Raw genomic sequence first — 17,755 nt, 5'->3', positions numbered from 1 at the left:
TAAATGTTAGCTAGTATTACTTTTTATTCTTTTTATTTTTATTGGATGGATTATTTGATAAGGAATGCACACCCATGGTGAAAACTAATTGGAAAATTTTACGACACATTTTACCCAAGAATAAGTTGTATGTCATCATGAAACGATATATAATTCTCATTAGCTAGTGGGGTTTTGTGTTTGGCAAAACTCCTAGCTACGATGTAAGAATTATTCTTACAACTTTTCTCAGTCTCAATTTTAATACCAGAATACATCACAAAAATCCATCGAATTAAGACTTTTTTTAGATCAGGACTGACAATTAGAATATCCTTCTCTGTTCTATAGTTTATCAAAGTTCCTTTAAGACATTTCCAATTATATTTTTGTTGTTCTTATCCTTGGAAATTTTCTCTTTTGGAGTCATCATCCTTTTTTCACTGATTAGCAAAAGATTTACATAAACTAAGGCTATTAACCCTTTGTCAAAAATGTTTCAATATTTATCTTGTCTGTTTTTGCCTTTTAATTTTGTTCTTCCTTTTGATTTTTGTTAATTTAAATTTTTGGTGTTTTATATAGTTGAATCTATGACTATTTCTTCGTCGATTTCTGCAACTGATTTATGCTTAGAAAACATCTTTGTGAGGTTAGCTATAGTTGTAAAACTATATTTTTTTATTTTTTATATTTGACTCTCTAATCCATCTGACTTTTAAAATTTTTTCTTTGAAATAAGAATCTAGGTTTTTTGGTTAGTTGCTTTATGCTTTTACAAATATTACCTAATGTCCTAGCATTATTTATTAAAGTGTCATTTACCACTTGATTTTAAAATGCCTACTTTATCACATACCTTTTTTGTCTATATGAAATTCTCCTTGAACATACCATTATAATGGTTGTCAATATCTACACATGGTGTGGGAAATGTTTTGAGAACTTACATGACATGAGAAAGCAGAGAACAAACCTCTCTGGTGAGCCATTCCTTTCCCACGGTTGCTTCCTCCCCCTGGCTACACAATGTCCCTTTGCTAATAGGTACTGGACTCAGAATTTCTTTTGCTGGCTCTTTGGCATTTCCTGAGTAAACATTAATCCCAATTGCAGCTTACTAAACAAGTTGCTGCATATTGAAGTGTTTAACGAATGCAAAATCCAGGCCAGACCAAATATACCCAGCACGGTGGGTCCAGCCTCTAGACCCAAGCCATTTCTCAAGGTCACGAGGAGAATCTTGAGAGCCTCTCCCTGGGCTCTTGACCACCTGGGGTAAGAGCCGACATACTGCCTTTACCTGCCCAGGTGGATTTGCAGAATTACTTAATGGGTCAACAGGAATGGTTAGAAAGAAGCCAGAGGGTTCTATCCAATAGTTAGGTGCAGTAGAGTACATCTAACTGCAGATACTTAAATGGAGGCTCTGAGCAAGTTACTACCACTACACTTCTATCAAAAGTTGGGACAAGCAATTACTCATGGTGTCTCCCGCCCATCTCCAGTTATACCACCAGAGAGTCACTGCTGATCAAAATGTAGATTTGGGTGAGACGCTTCCTTATCCTTACCAATCTTCATGCCTACTAATTCCTAGGACATGATAAGATGAGTATTTAGGGTGAATTTCTATTAATACCATTCTAGAAATTAGCTAAAACTATTAAAACATTTTCTCAGGTCTTCCTCTCTTTGATATCCTTCCATTCCTGAACAACTCAATCCTGAAGCCACTAGATGAGTGCGAGCAATGTGGATGTCCACACTGGTTGGAAGGAGCCACAGAGGAGCACAGTGGATGAGGATGGCATCTGATCAGGCTCGCTGGAGCCCAAGCCGAGTGGGTGGGCATCCATGGGGAAGTGGTGCAGTCCTGGTGTCAGAGTCTAGCAGGATGAGGTGGAAGGGCACAGCACACTGGAACTGGGGTCCTGAGCAGGATAAGGTGTGTATACCAGTAGGAGCAGCTCTAAGCGGGGGAGGCTCCCAGTAGGGTAAGGAAGGGAATTAGAGGGACTAGCTGCCAGAGCACAGTGTCAGAGATTGCGTAGGGAGGAGGGTGTCCATGTGGGATGAGGCTAGAGCAGTACCAGGAGATCTTACAGATGTGGGACAGTCCAGACAGGGATGTCAGAGCACTGACAGGGTCGGGAGGAAGCACGCATGGGGTGGCATCTGCTAAGAATCTGGATAATTCAGCTCCGGGGGAGGAGTGACAGTGGTAGTAGAAAGTGACTGGAATTACAAATACAGACAGAGCAGAAAGCTAGGCCCAACCCTCTAAAGCTGGATGTGAATTGGGAGTCTTGGGGTGAACTTGTGGTTTTCAATATAAACATAGATGCACATTTGTATATGTTCATGTATATATTGATGAGCTCTATCCACTGAGATCAGCACACCTAGCCCCCAGAACTTAGCTTCTAACTCCCGTTCTCTTCTCAGAGGAACCAGTGCTCCTTGGAGAACTGGTTGATTTATGGTGCAGGGCAGGGAAGGGCCAAGGAGAGTGCGAAGTCTGTCATCGCACTAGATAGTGAAGATGCACTTTAAAAATGGTGATACATAGGCCAGCTTGAAAGAGTTTCATTCTTGGATTCTCCCAAATCTGTGAACATTTGAACATCAAGATAAGTGATGAAAATAAGATTGTAATCCACTGAATGAAATGGAAATTGCAAGTCTACATTGCAATGCGGAAATGAATAAATTAAAGGTTGGAGGGGGAGCAGGATATTACGTGGTGTTAAGATAGCCTCTCCCTGACCCAATACGTATTAGTTATAATGGGGAAAAGGAGTGAAGAAGCCAGCAGACACCACCCCCATCAAGCAGTCAGCGACCATCCTTAGTAATGAGACAAATGGCTCCTGTGTCCTTCTTGCCAGATGCATGACCTGAATCTAGTCATAAGGAAACATCAGGCAGACCCGGATTAAGGGAAATTTCCCAAAACACTCAGTTTGCAATTGTCACCATGCCAAGGTCATGAAAGCCAAAGAAGATTGAGGAACTTTTCTAGGATAGAGGAAAATAAAGAAATATGATGCTAAGTGCAACAGGTGGTTCTGAAGTGGATTCTTTTGTTTTAAAGGACATTTTTAGGGCAAATGTGAGTGCAGCATGAGGATTAAGTGGTAGTAATGTGCTAATTCTCTTAATTTTCAGCTCTATTGTAGCTACGTGGGAGAATATTATTGCATTTAGAAAACACACATTAAAATATTCAAGAGTTATGGGACATCATGTAGGCAACTTGTTCACAAAAAGTTCAGGGAAAAAGAAATTGTATTATACTTGCAATTTTTCTATTAGTACCTTATACTTCAAAAAAAAATTATTTCTATAGGTGATACCTTTCTGCTTAAAGGGAGGATAAAAACTTCTGATAAAAGTAAGTCCCCAGAAGCCCTCGTAGCCTTTGCACCCACCTGGGGTATTCCCGTTTCCACTCTCTCTAGCACTGACCTGGAATGGTTCCCAGGGCACATGAGTGTGAGCTGTAATGACACAGGCATGCTCTAGAATGCCAGTGTGGTGCATAGTGATGAAAGCTGCTGCACTTTGCCAGCGTCCTAAATAAAGGACAGTGAGACCAACAGATGATGTCCATCAGCTGCCAACCTAGGAGGATCGGAAAAGGCTGACTGGCTCTACCAGAGCTAGTCAAGAAATGTCTGTCCTTGGAATCCAGTCAAATGAACATCCAATGAGAAGAGATCGGAGAATCTCAGGACCGGGGCTAATGGCAACGCTAAAAATAACCAGGGCGCCCATTTATGCTCTATGCTAAATCCTGTCCTCACGCTATCTCATGTGACCATCGCAACCACCCTGCAAAATGAGTATTATTAGTAACCTCTGCAGGAGATGCGAAACTTGAGGCCCAGAAAGGTTAAATAACTTGGCATTTGGCAGTGGATGTTAACTAGACTTAGAGTGGTGACCACTTTTCAATGTTCATAAATGTCGAATCATTATATCCTACACCTGAAACTAATATATTTAAATTACATCTAAATAAACAAATAAACAAACTGGTGATGATCACTCCACTATTTAACCATCACAGTAATCCTACAAAGGAGGACAATTATTCTCTCTCATAGATGAGAATCTTGATACAAAGAAATAGTTGGTGGCTTGACTCTGTGGTCACACATCAGTGAGCTTTTTTGTCACCACCTGCTCTCTGACCTCTGAACTCCCCTGATTCACAAGGCATCCTTTATTTTAAGGGCTTGAATTCACTGACACAGTCTTTGTCAAGGTAGAACTCTGTAGCAAAAGTCATGTGAGCACATTGCAACAACCTGACGTCGTGGAACAGCATTCTTAGGTTTGCCCTCCACTGCTCGCTGGCAGTGGCCTTCTGCTCAGTTCTCTCCACTCTTCTTGGAAGCAGACAGCAGTCTGTCCTCTTTCTCAACCTCCTGAATGTCCTTCCTATGCTTTAACTCGACTCTTTCTTTTTGTCATGTTCAAGCAGGTAAAGTTACATCTTGTCTTGCAACTTGAACCTTGCACCCAATATGCTCCAGATGAGAGATTCCCAGGTTGGGAGACTCAGTATTAGATGTCCTTACTCTTGTTGAGCCTTTTCTTTCAACTTTAATACCAACATTCAGGGCTAAGCATAGAGCCATTGGGCCCATTAAGACCATCTCCATTGCTGAAGGCAGGGCATGGGGGACGCTTCCATGGATGCAGAGGAGGTACACGGCCAGCCTGGAGCTACCCTTGCTGCTAACCAACGAGGCCATCTCCTTTTAAATTGCGTGTTGATATCATGTTACCCCTCCCTCCCTGTGACCAAGAATGTCCCCTTGATTTCTAGCTGATTGGGGCCTGAGTCACCACACCTGGCAGCAGTGGAAAGCTGAAATCTGAGGGGAGAGCCTGGGAAGGGCTCTGGTTCCGGGGACAGCCCCATAGTATTCTCTCATCTATTCTCTTGTCTATTCATCCCTCAACATGCACTGACGGACTGCAGTGTGTGTGCTGCAAAGGGAAAGGGGCAGGGAACTCCAATGCTCCCAGGAGCCGACATGGAGGAACTCTGCAAGGAGCTTCCTTACCTACGATGCCCTTTAATTCAATTAAAAACACAGTTTCAACATGTCTTAAGATGGGAAGTGAAAGGCTAAAATTAGAAGGGATGGATCTCAAATATGCAGTCACCACAGCTAGCTGTGAGTCAGAGTTGAGTACTTCTCTATTCTTGAGCCCTGTTTTCCTCAGTAGTATTTTTCCCTGTTCCTTTGTGGTGTCAAGCCCTCTCAAGGGAAGAAGGCCAACTCTTGATGTTTTTTGATAACAGTCTGGAACCATTCCCCAATCTGGGATGTGGAGAGTTTTCTTTCACGTTCATTTCTTTTCTGCTTCACTCCTAGGCTTGAATGTTTAAAATAGACAAGGGATATAAAAGGAATATCTAATCCATAAAATGTTGTGAAAGCGCAAGGCATAAATATTATCATCCTAGTTACTTTTAAGACCATGAGTGGAATGACCATTAAATTAGGAACAAAACTACTTCTTTGATAGCCTTATTAGCCACTTCCAATAATCCTTGTGTTGTTCATTCCCACCTACTCTGGAACCTTAACTTCCTTTGACCCAACCCCACGTGGGATAATGACCACAGTTCAAAGGCGCCATTTGAACCATGCTATTCTCCTACTGATATTAATAACAGTGGTGATGGTAAAACTGGCTAGTCACCATAATAAAGATTTTTAAAATCATTTATGATATCTCCCAACATATGCAGGTATTTTTATTTTTATTCCTAATCCCTAATCCTCACGAGAAAGAAAATGTCATCAACAGAAGCAGCAGATTACTTACATCTGTGATATTTAAGAGTAATTCTTCTCAACCCCTGGTGTTAATCCAATCTGTCCCCATGGAACTTTTGGAAAATACAGACCCTAGGCCAGGCCCAAGGGTTCCAATCCACCAGATCTAAATTGGTTCCTCCTCCCTGGATTTTAAAGCTCCACAAGTTAGTCTTCTCTAACCTAGCAGCTATTATTTATTGCCTCCTTTCATCTTGGCCAGGGTGATATTTTCAGACTTTTATAGAAGGCTCCACTTCCCTTTGCATTAGTGGCTTCATTACGGTTCTAGAGCAACACTCTACATGAACACAGGAAGTGGACTCTGTACACACGGCACTGATTGATGTGGACGTGAAGTCATCAGATCTGTGTGGATAGAAGCAGAAAAGCAGCAACACTGAGGAGCCCTGCACTCATCAAAGATTAAGTGCTTTCGCTGAGTTCCCATCCCTCCGTGCCCTGCCCGCCCCCACACCCAGTTATTGGTGGCCCTGAGAAGATATCGCACAGCTTATCCTGCCTTTCGTCAACATTCTCTCGTTTTAGTCAATGCCTATCTAAACCTGGTTGTAAACTACTACTGAATTAATGTTGCCAAGTTTGAATTTAGTCTCTCTCTCCCTCTCTCTCCCTCCCTCCCTTCCTCCTCTCCCAACTCTCTTTCCTCCTTCTCCTACATAACACATTTGACTCTGAAATGAGAACACAATTCTTTCATCAGCTCATTATAAAATTCACTCCTTCGTGAGTATTTTTTAAAACTACAGAGCAGATATGTATTTCTTATCAAAGGCTTCAGTGCTGTAGTGACTGCCTGTGTGTGTCTCACTCCCTAAATTCACCCTGTGTCTTTCTGGCATGTTTCAAGCACGCGTCTTCCGCTCCAGTTTGAAGCTGAGATCACTGTGGGAGGCTTTTTAGTTTCTGCTCTTAAGTGCGTAGCAGCCAAAACAAGGACGTAATGACACCGTGGAGTCTGAGAGCGCCGGGGCCTCGCCGCTCTTGTGGGCTCAGCACCGTTTCACAGGAACCGCGGACGAGCTCTTCCGCCACCAAATCCATTTGGCTCTATTTAGGAACTAAGTACAGGAAGGTAGTTATTGTACAAGATTAGTTTCCTGTAGGCCATAAATTGGCAGTAGCAGAAAAATACAGGATGAATTTATTAGCATGCAAGGTCAGCTAAAAGGAAGACAAGGCTAGGCAATTGTGCTGTTCTCTTTCATTTAACCCACCTCCCAAACTTCAGCCAGGCTGAAAAAGACCCTTTAACTGCTTAATTACTTCTTAATAGTTTTAAGCAAATTCAAAAGACTGCGCGTTGCTAAGTGCCTGGAGGTCTGAGCTGCCTGGAAAATGTTAGGAATGCGTGTTTGTACTGGAGTTCCTGAAACCCGATTAGAAGTCCCTACAATATGGCTTTGTGAGGTTGTTTTTGTTTTTTGGGGTTTTTTTTTCTTTCTGTTTTTTTTCTTCGGTTAGTGTTGATTGGCTAGGTATTTACTCTGAAGCTAGGATTTTACATTTGGGAACAAAATAGCAGCTTCTAACAGTAAAAAGAGAAAATCAATCAAGTCAACATATAATTGTTTCTAACCAGAGATATGATAATGTGATAAATGTCCCTGTAGATACTTGTTTTGAAAGAACAGGGACAACTCATGCTTGCTTGCTTGCTTGCTTGCTTGCTTTCTTTCTTTCTTTCTTTCTTTCTTTCTTTCTTTCTTTTTTTTAAGTGAATGCTTCTTTGAAAATACATATTTGCAGGTAGCCAGAAAGGTAGGATACACTCCTTATAATGACATGTATACATTTAAAAAAGAACCTTCGTTACTTGAGCCTTTCCCATCTTAGAAACATAACCCTGCTTTTTTTCTTTTGATATTTTTCCAAATGGCTTAAAACTGTCAGGTAAAATTAGGCCCCGCTAGTACAAGATGAAGTATTTGGATCCGGTCTTCTAGTGCTTTTGCATGAAAGGTTGTAATTCAAATTTTAATTATACTTGATATCTGCAGTGAGTTATGGGAGACCCCTCCTTCTCCGTTACACTGAGGCTCTGGGTGTCCCCACCCTATCTCCCTTGAGCCTCTGTACCCCACCCCCACTGCCCACATACTCCTGTGGATCACAAAGCAGGCAAAGCAGACAGAGGTGGAGGAACAAGGTAGAATGGGTCACTCCTTCTCTGCCCCTTCCTAGCAGATGAAAACCTGGTTAGAAATATGTTTTTCTAAGTCTTGGAGAACTGCAGCACTTTCATTCTGAAAAGGCAGGGTGAGCAATGTCTTAGAATAGAAAGGGCCCAATTAACATTTACCAAATGCGAGTATCCTCCCTGAGGACATGGGAGGTTTAGGGCCCCTGTCCTCTGGAGCAGCACCTGTTTGTGCCTGGGAGTCTTGAGGTTTGCTGTCCCAGTTGCGCTGCCGGAGTGTCCCAGCAGTTGCTGTCCCCGGCTGCCTGCAAGAGCGAGAGTAGGCAGAGAGAGCATCCAGTTCAGAGGCACAGACAGGCACCTATCCAACCTGGGTGGCTGTTTTACTGATGGTCCAAGGAATTGTGCTTCTCTAGTGTGTTCGTTTGTCCAGGCAGTGCTGTCTTTAATTTAAAGTTTGAGAAATCTCTCTAAGTCCAGATCTTAAACAGATGGTCTAGATGTGCTCAGCGGATCCTTCCCCAGCACCCAGGTGAAGGCCTACAGAGCAGGGAAGCCAACCTCAGCTCAGGGCCCACTTGCTCAGCCCTGCTGTGGGGCAGAGGCTTTCGCTCTTCCTACAGCTCAGGATTTATTGAAGGTTTGAATAGTAGCTAGGCTGGACTCTCAATCTTCTTCACTTTCACTGGGAGAAGAGGGGCTGGGGTGAGCTTTAGCTCCAACAGTGTCCATCTCAGGGTCTGGTCAAATTCAACTTCTGGTGACATTTCCTGAGCCAATTATCACAAAATAAATCCAGAAGTTAAGGGAGAAGTCCACATTGTAAATTGTACCAGAGAGAGTCTTCATAAGGCCATCCAAGGCCAAACACTATTTGGCAGTTTCTTCATTGACTCAGCAGGATGAGTCTTCACACAGGCCAAATCCACAGACCCCTTAACAATGACAACTTTTTCTTCCCATGTTATTCTAAAATAGGTCTTATCCAGTCTTGTAAACCTCAACCCAACAAATATTTAGACCTAAATAATAACTGTAGGCCGACTCTATGTTCTCTGCTCTATATGAAACAATTAAAAACCATAATTCTGTGATGAGTGGATTTCTTTGTTTAGCATCCTCAGAGACATGTTTAGTTACCAATTCTGTTCATACAGTAAAAACAAACAAACAAACAAACACCAAAAATAGCAACATAGCTCTGAAAAGGAGGGAACATTACATTCAGAGCTAGAAACCTTCATGGCAGACATCAAAAATGACTCAAAGCTCTTACTGGACATGTGCTGTATCGTGGGCCAAACTAAGATGATGGATTAAAAAGTCGAAAACACAGCCTGCCCTGAAGGTGCCCTTTCTTCTCTTCTCTTCCCTGCTCGGGGATGCATCCATGAGAGAAGTGTAGCCAGATGCAGCATTGCTCTGTGGGTAGAAGGTGGGAGGACATTTGCTCCTCTAAACACATGGAAGATCTTAGCCTTACAATCTGCAATGACACATCCTCCCACTGGTGGGTGATGTGACCTATGTAGTCAGCTGGAGCACATGCAGTGGCTTTGGCTCAAATGCCTCTGCTTACCCAACACTACCCCACCTCTCACCCGACTCAGTCCATCACCCACATCTGCTGTGCTGTTGCATCGGGTCAGTCCTGTTAAGTCCCTGGACATGTCAAGGTGAGAGCCCCTCACCTCTATGCAGGTTATTAAATGTGTGGACCCCACCGTATACTCAGCCTCAAAACAGCATATTACTATGAACTTGTGAAGCCAGGGAATGGACAGGAGGAAACAAAATCTTCAGGACCATCATGTTCTTTTTCGGGACTCTGATATAAATATAAACATAAACATAAACATAAACATAAATCTTCAAGACCATCATGTTCTTTCTTGGGACTCTGTTCCATGTCTTAAAAGGCTTTCAGAAACAAAAAATTAATTCTCTTCACCCTTCCATACCCACACATACACTCAACTAGCTCTCAACTAAGGGAAAATTATATGCTTCCTAGGGACTGGAGCTAGCAAATGTGTTTCTCATCAGTGAGTTCAGAAAATCCTGTGTTTCTCCCACCTAGAGGGTGCATCTCAGGGAAAACCTGAAAATAACAACTCCAGACCAGCAACAGTCACCTATCATAAGGAGGTAGTCAAAGCCACTTTCAAGCCAATAGCATAGACAGAAGCCAGGCAGGACAGAAACAGCAATGTAACATCACTGAGGAAGTAAACAAATTACCAAAGAAACACAGGGGCATTGATGGGCGATGTCTCAGACATTACTGTGTTAGGATTAGCACATGAAAAAGCCACGTATTGCCTTGGTATATTAAAAAGAGATCTTATAAACAAAGGAATGTAATGTGATATACTGTACAATGGAATATTACTCAATCATAAAAAAGGATGCATCGATAATGTTACAACGTAGATGAACCCTGAAATATTATTTTAAGTGAGAGAAGCCAGACACAAAAGGCCACATAATGTATGATTCCAATGATTTGAAATATCCAGAATGCCCAAATTAACAGAGATAGAAAGTAGATTAATAGTTTCCAGGGGCTGGGGTAGAGAGGAAGGCAGAGTAACAAGTGGATGTGGAGCTTCTTTTGAGGGTGATGTAAATATTCTGGAATTAGCGGTGATGGTTGCATGACTTTGTGAACACGCTAAAATCAATTAACTTGTACACTCTAAAAGGGTAGATATTATGATAACTGAGTCATATCTCAAATATAATGAAATAAATGTGGGGCGACGGCAGATGAAAACAGAAAAGACTTTCTTATCCACTATACCTTCTCACAAGGCCTTAATATTGCGCCACTTTTATGCAATAATCTCTTTTGAGCCAAAGGTCGCTGGGATTTGGACGAGTACCCAAGGATACAATGAAACTTTCTAGAGGACCTGATTTACTCAGTTTCCTGGCTAACTTACATGTCCCTTTTGAGTTTTGTTTTTAATGAACCTGCAGTGAAACTAAGCAGCATCTCGAAGGAACAGTGAACTCAGCCAAGACCTTAGCTGTTTGAATAACTTTGGCCTGGAAACTATGCACGTTTGTACGTTTCATAACAAATCCCCAAGTCAGTGAAATGTGTTTTCAGTTAACTAGTGTCAGGGGATTTTCTTCTTTGCTGTCTATAGGAGACGGCTTCCTTGCCAGCTTGAGCTAGATGTGTAGGCAAGCGCATTTCTCAACCTAGGTGTGCTGACTCCGTGTTCCATTATGCACACTTCCCGTGCCCTGATGGCAACAGAGCCCCCTGGCTCAGATCCTCAATTTCCACATCAGTAAATATTGAGTAAGAAATTATATTTCTTAATTGCTCAGACACCAAGGACAGACAAACGGGGGAAATGGCATGGTGTCTCTATAGCCACAGACCTTGAAGACACAAAGTGAACCTAAAGAAAATAAGAATGTGAATGGACAAAAGAGAGTTCATTTTTCTCCAATCCTCAGACATTTCAATGGGTCTCATGGACTCCAATCTACAAAGACAGATAGAAGAGATAAAAAATATGGTTCCCAAAGCCACAGCTGTGTTAGAACTCCCCCGATTCCCTGGTTTTCACATTATTATTTACACGAATGTTGGCCCGTTCTTGCCCTTATGATCCACGCATATGCTCTTCTTTGCTTTCTGGCTTCTCATTCCCTCCTTCTCGCCTCAGCACAGCATAGCTGACTGTGACTCACCCCCAAGCATTGCCCTGTTGACTCTTAAAGTGCGTCCTGGAGAGGCTAATCCTCGACACTCTTGCTCACCAAAGGAAATAAACAAATGAATTCTTTTCGCATCCTACTGACCATAATCGTGGAAATTACCCAACATAGTAACACTTGAAAAGAGGAGCAGAGTGCAGACCAATGGAGGGTTCTGCCTATACCTTGGTTGGTTGGTTGGTTAGCTGGTTAGTTGGTCAGGCTTCATCTTAGCGGTCTCTGACTAGATCCTGAAACCTAGAAAAAATGCCTGCCACACAATAGAAATGTAACACTTGTGTGCTAAATAAACAAATGAAGGTTGACAGCATTTTATAGCTTAAATTTGAGACTTACATAAAATTAAATTGTGGGTCCCAGAGTTCCTTAAATGCTAAGAACTGTGATTTCTGACCCCAATGCTTCTACGTGTTGGTGGGTTCGTAGCTGTGAGTTGGGAGACCTGGACTCAAATCCTGGTTGCCACTGATGGCCTGCTTGCCTCAACAGGGACTTGAGCTCTCTAAAGCTGAGGCTCTTGGTTTCTAAGAAATAGAATCACATGGAGATTGGCAGTGAGACAAGTGATAACAGAAACTGACAAGGGATTACAAGAGGGAGTGTGCAAAGTTGAAATGCAGATGAAAGGACAGTAGGGTGAATGCTACTCGCTGGGAGAGTTGTGTGCATTTCGTGAGCTTCATGGCAATTGCCTGTGTATGAATCTGGCTTCTTCCAATAAAGGCTGAGTCTTATTCATATATAGCATACCTGGCACATAGTAGGCACACAGCAAATAGCTGCTCAAGTGGGCTAAGCTTCCAATATTACTTGAAGAAGAGTATAATCTGAGTCAGAGCTCTCATTATCAGTCATCTCATGTTAAAAATAACATTTTATTTGATAAAATTGTTTCAAGATTGTCTGCCAGGGCAAAAGTGAAGTCATGTCTCCTTGCCATTCCTGTGTAAAAATAGAGTTGATAAGAATCACAGCATATATAATCTGACTATAGTTCTGTACCTCTCTGGGCCTCTCAGAAATTTCCAGATTATTTCTTCAAGGCTCATGATATTTTAGTAAAGACTACTAACAAGCCAACTCCATGGACCCCTACTACAAGATTAAAAGTAAAGAAGAGAATGTTTTGTAATATTAAAACACACCCACATATATAAACACACACACACACACACACACACACACACACACACACACTCTACAAGTATACCAGATGAACAGATTTTGTTCACAGTGGGAACAATAATTTCAAATACTCTTGTAAAATTAGAAGCAAAATTTGTCAGGTTCATTCTTTTTTTTTTTAATTTTGCAGAATGATTTTGTTTATGTTACTGAACACCATACGGCAATGATAACTAGATGTGCCTATGCATGCCACATGCTGGTGTCGTTACTTGACCAGTATTACCTTGCCAACAAGTTGGCCACTGTTATCACCCCCAATTGACAGGCGACGAAACATGTACACTAGGCTGGTGAGTTTTAGGGTTAACTCAGGTGTTCTGGTTCTAGCACCACCACCACCCCCTAGTTAACCACTGCTTTGATTATTCCAGGACAGTTGTTAGAGATGGCCACTCAGGAAAGATTTTTTTTTGTACACACTTAAGTATATTTAGTCTTTAATGTATTGAAAAGAGTAGACACCAAAACCTAACCTACGTTACTGGAGTAGATACCAGCATGAGCTCTCGTTCCAACCTCAGCTCTGGCATTTAGAAACTGGATGACCTTGTCTCAGTTATCTGCCACCCTACTTCAGTGTTCTCTGTAACATGGGGGTACTTTGGCACTTATATTGGTGTGTTGTGAAGAGTACATGAATTAGCAGTTGTTAAATGTGTAGAAGAGTACCTGGCATGTAATAAAGGGTCCTAAAGGTATTTGTTAATTAACAATAAATTCTCATAGCAATTTTGCACTGGAGGAAGGATGAACATGAGAAAAACAGCAAGCCGAGAAGAGGCAGTTGCATACACTAACATGACTAGAGTACGAGACACATAAAATATTACCAGACCAGGAGTGAGAGGCCTTGAACAAGAAGGCGAGAAGTTTGGACTTGAAGCCAGGGTTTTCGCTGAGGAGCATCATAATCCAAGTTGCATTCAGAAAATTGGACCTGGCAGTGATGGATTGGAGAAACAAACACCCAAAGGTAGAAAAAAACTGACTGAGAGTGAGAGCCACAATCCATCTAAGAATCAATGAGACCCAAAGCCAGTGACATTAGTGACAGTAACAGGAAGAGAGAGAGAAGAGAGGAGAAAAGCTCTGCAGAAGGGTTGGGAGGATTAAGACAAAGAGGTTTTCAGGGTGACTCTTCAGATACAAAACGGGGCAATGAGGGTAACAGGTTCTTATCAGAAACAGGGAAAGAGGGGAGCTTATGTGAAAGCAAGTTGAACTCAAATGTTTTGAATCGTTCATATCAATGGTAAGAGCAGGTGTTCAGGAGGAAAAGGATGCTTTGCAGTTGAGAGTGAGGAACTGGGGTTCAGCAGTTGAAAGGATTAAACCAGAGACTTGGGAACCATTTGCCTAGAAATTATGGGTGAAACCTTAGAAATGAGTGTGATGGATCTAGGAGAGAATAATTTGTGAGGTGAGGGTCAAAGAAAGAACCCAGGAGAATAACTACGTCTAAGGGTTGGGAGGAGGAGGGCCGGTGGAAGCAAGAGGGGAAGAAAAACACTTGGTGAGCACAGGGTAACAGGAGCCTGAGGTGAGGGGCTTCCCAGAAGTTAGAGTTTGTCAGCTGTAACTGGCACTGCTAAGATGGAAGAGGACAACAAGGCTAAGAAAAGGCCATAAAATCGGGCAGTAATGTGGTCCCTGGTGACACTCAGGAGACTAATTCAGTTATTAAAGAAATGGGGTGAGTAGATGGTAAGAAATAGTACATGGGTCTATGGTTCTCAGTCTACAACGGCTGTCAAACTGTGGTCCCCAGACCAGCAACATCTGCTCTGCCTGGGGACCTGTTGGAAATGCAGATGATGAGGTCTAACCCCAGACCTGCTGAGTCTGCTTCTCAGGGCTAGGGAACTCGTGTGTATGTGTGCTAGTATGTGTGTGTGAGCATGTGTGGTATGTGTGAGTATAAGTGTGTGTGTTTGTATGTGTGAGTATGTGAAATGAAAAGGGGATCTTTCTATTTGAAAAATCATTAAGAAAACATGTAACTAAAGCTACCATAAATTCAGTAATTATTGAATAGGGCTTGTAGTCCATTGGTTATGAGGTTATCTATAAATATTTGGAAAATAGTATATTTGTGTGCTGTACAGAAGAGACAAGTAAAACTGAGGAAATCTGAATATGATTGGTAGATTGTGTCAACACCAATGTTCTGGTTGTGAGATTGTAGTATGTTTTTGCAAAAGATCATCATTAGAGGAATCTAGGTAAAGGGTACATGTGGTCTCTGTTATTTCTTACATTGCATGTGAATCTACAGCTATCTGAGTAAAAAAATTAATAAAAATATTGATTTTGAGTTATAGCTTTTCATATGCTTTAATTTATTTGTTTTGGAAATCAACTTTTTATCTTTTAACCACAGAGTTGTGGTGACTCACAATGCAGTTAATATAAATATTATTTCCTAACACATAAATTAAAGACAAAAAGAAAAAAAAGAAGAAGAAGTTAGAAGGAAAAGTCAAAGAGAAAATTAGTGAAATTAGAATGAAAAAACCACATCCAGATGGATAACAGATGAGAAATATAACTAAAAAACGAAGCATTCATCCAGATACGTATATTAGATAAATATTAGATAGTCGAATCTTAGCTTGAAAATTAAGATAGATTCAAAGCCCTTTACTGTAGGATTTATAAATCTCCTCTTAACTACATTATTCAATTAATTTCTTCATTATATCTAGGAGAGCTATAATGTAGGGCTACAGAAAAAAAAATACAGTTAAATTATGTTCAGAACACAACAGCATTATTTATAAATTACTTTCCAAATACAAATTCCTTTCCGCTATCCCCTTGAACAATTATAACATTGAATTCAAACTTGGCTAATCTCTCTCTCTCTCTCTTTCTATTGTTAAATTTTCTCAATAAGGCTTACCCTTACCACCTTATTTAAAATTGCAGACTTTCTACCACTGGTGCCTTCCCTACCCCTTTACTTGGCTTCGCTTTTGTCCTGTTCCTACAGCACTTAACCAGGGCAGGGGGGTAGTACGGGTGGGGAGGGACATACATTGATGTCCTTGAACATAGTGTACCATAAATATTTGTTAATTGAATGAATAAATTTTAAGCGTACACAGCTCTAATTCTCATGTCACACTTTCTGTGTAGAGACAAAAGAAAAAAAAATTTTATTAATGGCTTGTGCTTGCTCTCGTTGGCACCATTACATAAACACAGACATGGCGTGAGCACTTGAACCAGATGAGAAAAGAGGAGTCAAACTTTCATCCTTTTAGCAGTGTCATCGAGCCCCTACCAAAGTATCCAGAAAGGTATCCAAATATGATCAAGACATGGCTTTGTCCTTGGTGGTTTAAAGTCCAGAAGGGATGCAAAAACACATCCATGAATGACAACCCAGCCGGCTAAAAAACAAACAATGCCATAAAAGATATATAAACTAAAGCTACATGATTCTGCAACAGAGAGAGCTGACTTTTGGGTGTGGGGGTCCATGTGGGACTGGGAGTTGAGGATGGAATGGGACTTCAGTGCATGAAGATGGGGTATTGTACAGGAGGGTACCTTGGGTAAAGGTACAGAAGCTAAAGTTGCAGGGCTCCTATGAGGAGAATTGCTTGACTTGTGGAGCAGAGGTATGAGGAGAAGAGGTGGATATAATAGTGTGCCCAGATAACAGAGGGTTTGGAGGCCAAGGAAAGAATTGTGATAGAGAAGGGCTAAGATAGTACGTGGTTAACTAGAAAACGTGGACTTACAGTGTAGTGTTAATTGTCATGTACAATCAGTAATGCAAGAGGTTAAATAGTGGGGAACATGTGCCACTAGGTCTCAGAAGCAGTGGTGTTGGTGCCATGATCGAGATAGAGGGAAAAGCTACCTACTCCAAGGAGAATTGTCTTCAAGTGTTTTATCAGTTTCTCTACTCTAGCTGAATCAAGAGCCACAGATGGAGACCCTAAATTTTCGTTCAATGTCTCACTTAAGGATGAAAAAATGCAATTATATGCTTACTATAACTAATGTGTTTTCTGCAACTAATTGCACTTGAGTTCCATTGTCGTTCTCAGTTTCAATGTATTTCCTTATGAATGTGTCAAGGCTTCAATCAGTCTACAAAGTAGGCTCTACCTGGCTTTTCAGATCATGATTCCGGGGCAATGCAGTGCCTTCTAAATACCTTTACCAAGAGTCTTAACAGCCGCTATGACTGATCCCAACATAGCACTTAGGTTAACATATATTTCCAACAACGGATATGAGTTTGTGTTGATCAGCTTGTACTTGCCAGTCGCCTGTCTCTCGGCATGAGCCACAGGACGCACTGTGAAATGGCATTCAGGGCCAGGCCACACTCCGGAGTAGTGAGCAGAAGCTTTCAGGAAACACTAGCATCCAGTTACGGGGATTGAACAGATGTCAGCCACCTTACCACCATCCTTTTGGCTGCAAAGGATGTAAAAACCGGTGTTTTCACTTTGAAATGTGTCATGCAACAAATGAAACATATATATTCAATTTGTATTCCAAAATGATTTACTGTATTACCTTTTTGTCAACTTTTAAATAAATTTCAGTCACACACTTCTCTTTATTAACAATCATGGCCAATTACCATGTACATATCTAAAACAAAAATTTTTTTAAATTTGGAGCTATAAAATCAGAGAAATATTTTTAATTTAGAAAAAAATTCAAACTGCTTCTTTATGATAAGCATGAGAAACGAGTTTACAGTATAACAAGATATTGTAACAATCCCATCATTTTTTTGGAGACAAGAGCTTTTTTATAACTATATATCATATCATTATTATTATCCACTGAGCTAAATGTTTACCATGTAATAGTTACC

The sequence above is a fragment of the Rousettus aegyptiacus genome, unplaced genomic scaffold (genome assembly GCF_014176215.1).
Source record: "Rousettus aegyptiacus isolate mRouAeg1 unplaced genomic scaffold, mRouAeg1.p scaffold_m13_p_11, whole genome shotgun sequence".
Taxonomy (NCBI): Eukaryota; Metazoa; Chordata; class Mammalia; order Chiroptera; family Pteropodidae; genus Rousettus; species Rousettus aegyptiacus.
Note: the sequence above shows the minus strand (reverse complement) of the source record.